The sequence below is a fragment of the Nomascus leucogenys genome, unplaced genomic scaffold (genome assembly GCF_006542625.1).
Source record: "Nomascus leucogenys isolate Asia unplaced genomic scaffold, Asia_NLE_v1 001249F_45648_qpd_obj, whole genome shotgun sequence".
NCBI classification, from domain to species: domain Eukaryota; kingdom Metazoa; phylum Chordata; class Mammalia; order Primates; family Hylobatidae; genus Nomascus; species Nomascus leucogenys.
Window position 1 is genome coordinate 1 of NW_022096225.1, and position 8,907 is coordinate 8,907.

The 8,907-nt window shown below is 52.5% G+C and overlaps 1 pseudogene; it reads right to left on the reverse strand.

Moving 5' to 3' along the window:
* Positions 1 to 2,964: 2,964 nt before the first annotated feature.
* LOC115833859 lies at positions 2,965 to 8,690 on the reverse strand (annotated as a pseudogene).
* Positions 8,691 to 8,907: the final 217 nt, after the last annotated feature.

An 8,907-nucleotide genomic window follows, 5' to 3' on the forward strand; every position in this document is an offset into this window, starting at 1 on the left:
TCTCCTTGGCCCCTCTGAGCAGCGCCCTCTCCTTCTGGGTGTGGGTGGGACCCTCTCTGGAATAGGGGTCTGAGGAGCTACAGCCAAGCCAGATAGGTCAGACCATTTCTTTATGGCCAGTTTGTACACACAGAGGCACAGGGAAATTAGAGCCCTAATTTTTGGTTGTATGGCTGGCTTTGGGGAAAGGGGTTCTGGTTCCTAGGACCCACTGTGGGGAAGGAGGATTCCCATTTCTATGGCACCTTGAGTGAGAGTGGTACTGAGACACAGAGGGTGGGAGAAGCTCAGACAGAAACTTGCTTCGGAGGCTGCTGCTGGGGCCCTCATTTTGGAGTATGATCTTCTGAGCCCCAACATAGGCACCAAAAATAACGTCCTAAGGCCCCAGTGACTACATGGACCCCCTCTTGGCCAAGGGGACCCCAGAGAAACCTGGAAAACAGTTCCCGGCTGCAACGGGAAGGGAGGTTGGATGCCTGGCTAGCCCCACTCCCTTGGGAGTTTAGGCATTAATGTCAAAACAGAGATCAGAAGGCTGACAGAACTGACCATGGCAATGAGAGGCCCAGTTACGAACAGGACCCAAGACGATGTCAGACGAGGGTTAGTCAAGTCACGCCACCCTGTCGTCACCTGCCCATGTTCGGGTGCAGACGTCCTCATCGCTGACTCTAGGTTTTAGATAAAGCTTTGCTCCTTTAACCAGCTGCAAATGAAGACTCTGAATCCACCTATAACCGATAAGGCCTGCTTCCAGATATCCCGCGTGTTCGAGCTGAGCCAATATATATCTCGTCTGCCTGTAACGCCTGTCCCCTGAAGTGCATGAAGCCAGACTGTAATCCAGCCATCTCAGGAACACTCACTCTAGGCACCTCAGGAACACTCACTCTAGGCACCTCAGGAACACTCACTCTAGGCTTCTTGGGTTTGTATTTTCTCCGAGCTGTGGTCACCTGTATTAGGGGTCCCAATAAACCTCTTTAAAATATTTTACAGAGTTTGGTTTTTCATTAACAGAATAATTGATTAAATTCTTGGCCATCAGTAATCAGTTCCATCTTCAGCTCCTGTCCTCTCTCCCCTCCCGCTTCCTGGAGGTTGGGGTGGATCTGAAAGTCCTCACCTATAAGTCCTGCCTTGGTCTTTCTGGGGAGCAGTCCCTTCCTGAAGCTGCTCAAGGGTCACCAGCTCCGTCCTCTCGTCAGCACACGAAAGACACGCTCATCACTCAAGAGGTTCCAGGGCTCTTAGAAGCTCTGGTGTCGGGAATCTGGGATGAAGACCAAATCTATATTTTGTTATTATTGCAATACCATGGCAACGGTCTGCAAACCAGGAAGAGAGCCTCACCAGACGCCAGCCATGCTGGCACCCCGATGCTGGCCTTTCCGCCTCCAGGACTGAGCGAGAAAATTGTTTGTGGGGTGAGCGCTGGTCTGTGGTGCACTGTTATGGGTGTCCCCTGTAAGCCCCGAGTCAGCGCTTGCTGCGTCCCTGCTGTCAGAGGCATGTGGCAGTTGCCTTTCCCTGTGGAGGGTTGGGTGAGATTGCCCTTGCACTGACAGCAACTGAAGGACAATTGAGGGCCCTAGATCTCTGGGTGCAGGGCATCTGGTGAAACAACCCGCCACACGATTGATTTTCAGCCAAAGATCACTTGTAGCTTACCAAATATACCAGACCAAAAACAAAAACCAAAAGTTGAGAGAGAATCTTCATTTTACAAATGGAGAAATCAGAGCATCCTAATGGTGAGCAACTTGTTTAAAAAGGAAAGTTCTGTATGGCTGTGGGTCTGTGGCTGCTGTCAAAAGGTTGCTTTCAGTAACTTGCCAATAACGGTGGAGCTGTTGTGCTTGCTTCCTAGCCAGAGAGTGTGTCAAATAAAATAACCCTAATTTTGGAATTAGATAGGTTGAGTTCAATTCCTAGCTCCTGAAAAGTGATTTTGAACTTAGAAATTGGTTCCAGCAATATTATGAATCAAGTATGAAGGTAGAATAAAGATGTTTTCTGGCATTCAACCTTCCAAAACATTTACCTGTTTAAACTTATTTTAGAAAGTTACTTGAGGATGCACTCCAGGAAAATGAAGAAGAAAATAAAGAAGACCTGGGATCCAACAAATAGTGGATTCAACGGAGAAAAGTTGTGGAGGGAAGTCCCAGGAGGAGAGCTGCACACTGGATCTGAGAGAGTAGCACAATGGAGGCTGCACATGGGCCTCATCCTGAGGAGACCTCCTGGCATAATGGAGCACTGGGGGTGAAGGCAGATAGAAGATAGTTGGGAGACTATGAACACACATGAGAATGTGCTGTGAGAAAAAAAAGTCAAAACTATCAGGGTGGGCAAAGGGCAGGGGGAAATTGTTGATGGAATGAAAAATAACCATCATGCTTTGTTTGGCTCAGTCATAAGCAATATTTACTTAGTCATGAAAATGTAAATACTAACTATGGATTTAACTAAAAATAGAGATATAATTATAGTGTGGATGTGGAAGTAGGGGAGATGGAGCTAAAATGCTTGTCCAGCAGGAAATAAACAGATAATGTCTAAAATGGATAAGTCAAGCAACAAAAATAGAGGCATATGATTTTGTGATAAAACAGTCATGACCAGAAGGAACAGCTTTAACAGAAACAAGTAGTTGCTTTTGCAAAAAGAGAATTAGGACGTGGCTGGGTGAGAGGCTACTCACCGTCACCTCCAGGGTCCACATCTGGTCCTGCTTTATTCCACAGTTCAAGTGTATTGTGTAAAGATCGATATTTAATTAAAGTGTAATAAGGTGAGATAATTAAATAGTAAAAATAAATAAATAAATAAATAAAACAAAGCTGCCCATTCCCGTACCTTGTTGCTGAGCTTCCCACAGCCCCCAGGCCCCACCCCGAGGGCTTCCTGCAGGACAGTGCACATTGCAGCTGCCGCAGCAGGAACTGGATGCACTGGTCACTCACAAACCACAAAGTGGAACTGGAAGCTAGTGGAGTGGGGGAAATATTTGCAGTAAATATGACACAAAGTTTAATAGCTACTTACAGATTTCACATCTATTAAGGTTCATCTGTAAAATCGCTGTAGTCCGGGTTTGGAACACAGAGAAACACACGCGAAGCAGCACTGAATACACGGGAAAGACACGGTCGCATGCGCAGGGCACACAGGAGTGATGCAGTGGGCACAGGTCACTGCGCATGGCCCAGGAGATGCAAGGAAGCCGAGCACCACTCTGTCCACTCAGATGTCCAGCTCTGCACTCAGAAGCCACGGCGAAGAGGGCAGCCTCAGAGGTGATCTGACAAAACCTGGGGGTGAGTACAGGAGTTCACACCTTTGACCCACTCTCCCACCAGAAAGTAATGACAGGAGGAATGATGAGGCTCTGGGTGGCAAATGCATAACAGGAGACAATCCAAATATCTAGCAACGAGGCATTAAGTAGATCAAGGCACATCTATTTGTGGCTCATGAGTTACTGGGTGGACGTGGGTGGACACGGGGAGCCCACTGGGCCACAGCCCCCATCCTCCATTCCCACCACGCCCCACAGCTCCCTCCTCACTGGGGTGGACCTTGTACAGTTCTACCATCCAGCAGCCATGTAAGTATCTGCCAGACTAAATTCCACACCCACTGAAGGATGAAGAGAGCAGACAAGACTTTAAGCAGATTTCCCTCTCTAGCCTCTCTGTGAGCTCCATCTGCAGGCGCTGCCTGTAGGGCCTGACATAGTCAGGGCCCAGCACACACGGGGCCTGGCACACTCGGGACCCGGCACACACAGGCCAAGCACACTCAGGGCATGGCACACTCAGGGTCAGGCACACTCAGGGCACAGCACACTTAGGGCATGACACACACAGGGCACAGCACACCGGGGTCTGGCACACTCAGTGCCTGGCACACTGGGGCACAACACACATAGGGCATGGCACACTTGGGGGCTGGCACACACTCAGGCCCGGAACACTCAGGATCTGGCACACTCAGGGGCTCCGGGGCTCCAGGGCTCCAGGATATTAAGTGCCTGGAGTTCTCAGGGGTGTCTAGGGGCACAGAAGAGGGGCTGGCTGGGCCTCCTGGGCAGAGTGAGGATGGGGCGTCACGTTCTATTTCAAAAATAAGGAGTGTTTTTAAAAAGCAGTAAAACCCATAAAAGGAAACTCCTCAGAGCCACATCTTGAGGTTTACCTGGACATGACCCCGTTTGCCTCTTTGGAGCTTCCAGGTGCTGGGCCCAAGCCCTCCGTGTGGGCCCCAGAGGAGCGGCTGGGAATTCGGAGGGTGCAGAGGGCAGCCTGAGGCAGGGGGATCTGGGCAAATCCTGCCAGCCTGGCACGTGGCCTCCAGCCTGGGGCCCGACACCTGCTGGACAATGGAGGGCAGAAGGGGAAGGCCCTCAGTGACATGCGGAATTTTAGACAGGTTTTCCTGGTTTGAGGAAGCAGTCACGTCTGCCGCTGCTCTGGGGCCCACACGGAGGACATGGGATCGCTTTGACGGAGAAGCTTGGATGCCAGTGCTTGCAGGCCAGGCTTCCGCCCAGGACCCTTCAACCCACACTTCGGGCTGTGGCCCCGGGGGCTGTAGGGGGTCAGCCGCCAGGGCCTCTGGTTGACTCAGAGGCTGGTGGGGGCTCCTAGCAGAAGCTCCGAGACCTCCACCTTATAACCCAATGGGTCGCAGGGCTCTGGGGCAGCTGTGGGCTGGGCCGGGCTCACACTTGGTCCTACAAGTGAAGCCACTTTGGGGGCCAGCTTCTGGGCCCAAGTCCAACCACAAAGAGGAGATGAAACTGATGCATTTCTAAATGCTTGAGATTGGCAGCGATACAAATATTTGGGAAATCTTTGATGTTTACCGAGCACCTACTATGGACGGAGAACTCAACAAGCATTTTTCAGGCGTTCTCCTCAACCATCCTGACCGGCCGCTGCGGGCCCCTGTCCTTGGGACCTTAGGCAGCCGCCCTGCTCACCCAGAGCACGGAAGAGTTGAGATCAGAACCTGCTCCCCGCCCACCCTCCAAGCCTCGCTCTGCACTCCCCATCACAGGGCTGGACATGGGGAACACCTGGGGGCAGCCAGATTTGGGAGGGCAGAGCTGGAGGGGTACCCTGGGCTCTTACCAGCCATGAGAGTCCAGCTCAGGAAAAAGTGGAGTGCCTGGCCAGGTGGCTCTGGGGCCACTATCTTGGGTGATAGCTGCTCAGGGCTCGGGGTTTCTTGCCAGGAGGGAAGGGAGATCAGCCACACACCCATACGCTGGGACTCTCAAGGTGTCTCTGCTTTCACAGAGACCTCACATTTTGAGTGAGGATGGGTCAAAGTGCGAAATCAGTAACCACCAGCTGGGAGCTTTGGGCATCCTGATGGGCCCACTCTGGGGAAGGGAGGGGTCCACCAGTCTCTGCTGGCCTGGTGTCAGGGTGAGGCATTGCCCCGGGTGCCCCCGCTGCCCCACGGAATGTCTAGGCCCCAGCAGGCAGCTGCACCCGAAGTCTCATTAGTGTCCACACCTGCCAAGAGTGACACATGCCCACTGTGCCCAGGGTGGAATTCCACAGAGCCGCTCCCCAGGAGGCAGCTCTTCAGTCCCACTGGCTCTTATCAGCTCCTGTTACTGCAGCGACTGCACCCGCCTCCTCTCTGCGATGCGTAAGAACTGCCTTTCCTGTCACCCTGAGAGGCAGGGTTGTGGGGCAGAAGTGGTGGCTCTGGGGCTGGGCAGGCAGGCTTGGGGCTGTCTTGGGATCAGTCAGCTTGAGCCCGGCTGTGCCACAGGAACAAATGGCCTCCTGCACCTTGGGCTTCCAGCAAGAGTGTGTGCTTCTCACTCACGCTACAGGCACGTGATGGTCAGCTGGAGCTCTGCTCCACGGCCTCTCAGTTCTGGGACCCAGGCTGAAGGATGCCTCTCATGGGAGGCTCTGTGGGCTGGACGATGGGGACATGGTGGAACCACGTGATAGCCCCTGAGGCATCTGCTCGGCCGAGACATTGGCGAAAGCGTCACCCAAACCTGACATCAAGGGGCCCCAGGGAGAGGCAGGAAACACTCCGAGCATGAATCTAGCCAGTCTACCCGCCGTGTGTCCTTGAGCAAGTGAGGATCTTCTTCAGACCTCGGTGCCCTCAGCCGAGATGGGCATGGCTGTGACAGGACGACTGGGGTCCGGTCCGTGTGCAGCATTGCCAAGGCCTGGCCCCCGCCTGCTGTCTCTGCGGGGCCCTCTCATTCTGCTGAGGTCTCGGTGATGATTGATAAGCTGGACAGCACATTCTGAGCCCTGATGTGCCTTGCAGATGCAAGGGCTGTCTGTGGTCAACGTGGTTTCTGGAACCCTCTATTTTCCATTTGAATCCCACACAGCCAGCTGTGGCTATGGACAAAGAGTGCAAGCTCCGAATCTTCTCCCAGCCTTGGGGCCCTCAGGGTCACTCAATTCCCAGTGCCTTACAAGGTGAGCCCCTCTGAGAGTGTGGACGGCTGCTTCACTGGGCTGAGACGCTTCCGCTGTGAGACTGCCTGACCTCCCGACGGGCCTCCTGGGGCGTGTCCCGCATGCCCCACTGGGGACCGTCCACACTGGTGGCAACGTGAGGCCAGCCCTGCTGGGAGTGCCCCGGCCCTGGCGTTGTGTCTCCTGGCTGTCCCTGGTCTCCTGGGCAGATTTTCCAGATGTTTTTATTTCATGCCTGCACATCTGGGTTGACTTCACTGGCAACGCCAGGCTCCCACTAGACGTCTCATTTTGTTTCACAGTGGGAAGCAGCATGGAATAATATCGACTTCTTGATCCACGATATATCTAGGGGCACCAAAATTCAGGAGTTTTCTCTCCTCCCCCACGTCAGAGGCAGTAACCTGTCCAGCTCCCCTCTCAGAAGCAGCAGGATGATCCTGAGCTGCTTCTGTGAATGTTCACAAGCTGCTTGCAATGACTTCCTCCCACTGGATCTGTTGGGGGAGAGCAAGGCGGAGCAAGCCTGAAGCCTCCAGTGTGCAACTCACCCCACCGTGTAACACCTGACTGTGCAACTCACCCCGCTGTGCAACTCACTCCACTGTGCAACTCACCCCGCTGTGCAACTCACTCCACTGTGTAACACCTGACTGTGCAACTCACCCCGCTGTGTAACTCACCCCGCTGTGCAACTCACCCCACCGTGTAACACCTGACTGTGCAACTCACCCCGCTGTGTAACTCACCCCGCTGTGCAAATCACCCCACTGTGCAACACCTGACTGTGCAACTCACCCCGCTGTGTAACTCACCCCACTGTGCAAATCACCCCACTGTGTAACTCACCCCACTGTGTAACTCACCCCATCATTGTGCAGCTCACCCCATTGTGTAACTCACCCCACTGTGCAAATCACCCCACTGTGTAACTCACCCTACTGCATAATTCACCCCACTGTGCAACTCACCCCACTGTGTAACTCACCCCATCATTGTGCAGCTCACCCCATTGTGTAACTCACCCCACTGTGCAAATCACCCCACTGTGCAACTCACCCCACTGTGTAACTCACCCCATCATTGTGCAGCTCACCCCATTGTGTAACTCACCCCACTGTGCAAATCACCCCACTGTGTAACTCACCCCATCATTGTGTAACTCACCTCACTGTGTAACTCACCCCATCATTGTGTAACTCACCTCATCATTGTGTAACTCACCCTATCATTGTGTAACTCACCCCATCATTGTATAACTCACTCCATCATTGTATAACTTACCCCATCATTGTATAACTCACCCCATCATTTTGTAACTCACCCCATTGAGTAACTCACTCCATTGTGTAACTCATTCCATCATTGTGTAACTCACCCCATCATTGTGTAACTCGCCACTGTGTAACTCACCCCATTGTGTAACTCACCTCATTGTGTAACTCACTCCATCATTGTGTAACTCACCCCATTTTGTAACTCACCCCATTAGGTAAGTCACCCCATCATTGTGTAACTCGCCACTGTGTAACTCACCCCATCATTTTGTAACTCACCCCATTGAGTAACTCACTTCATTGTGTAACTTACTCCATCATTGTATAACTTACCCCATCATTGTATAACTCACCCCATCATTGTGTAACTCACCCCACTGTGTAACTCACCCCATCATTTTGTAACTCACCCCATTGAGTAACTCACTTCATTGTGTAACTCACCCCATCATTGTGTAACTCGCCACTGTGTAACTCACCCCATTGTGTAACTCACCTCATTGTGTAACTCACCCCATCATTGTGTAACTCATCCCATTTTGTAACTCACCCCATTAGGTAAGTCACCCCATCATTGTGTAACTCACCCCACTGTCTAACTCACCCCATTGTGTAACTCACAGAGCTTGGTCGTCCCATCTAGTGTCACTGTCCTAAATGCACTGTCGGGTCGCTGAACCTGCGATTAGCCTGGGCTTTACCTACCCAGAAACCCTTCTGAGCGCCATGAGTACCTTTGTAGGCTCAGCTGTGAAGTTTCCAGATTCCACGTGCACGTGCCCCATGAGGGGCCAGGATGCTGCCAGGGTTGTGTTCACCTCAGGTGTGTCATCACTGTAGCTGCTCCAGTCCGTGACATAGCCTTGCAATGTTGGCATGGACGTGGAAGCAGGGAACAGTTGGCTCTGGCATCGAGGCCCCTGGATATGGCCATCCACCCTCGATGGCCCTGGGTCCTTTCAGCCCCTCAGTGTTTATTTCCTAGGGAAACTCTGGTTTGGAACCATAACTGCAAAGAGGAAAGTCACAGAAGCTCAGTGGGATGATCTAACTTGCTTGCCAAGAACACACTGCTCTACTAAAATTCTCTTGTAGTTTCTACACCCAAGACATGGGCCAAAAATTCAGAAGCCACTGGGACAGCCTGGGAA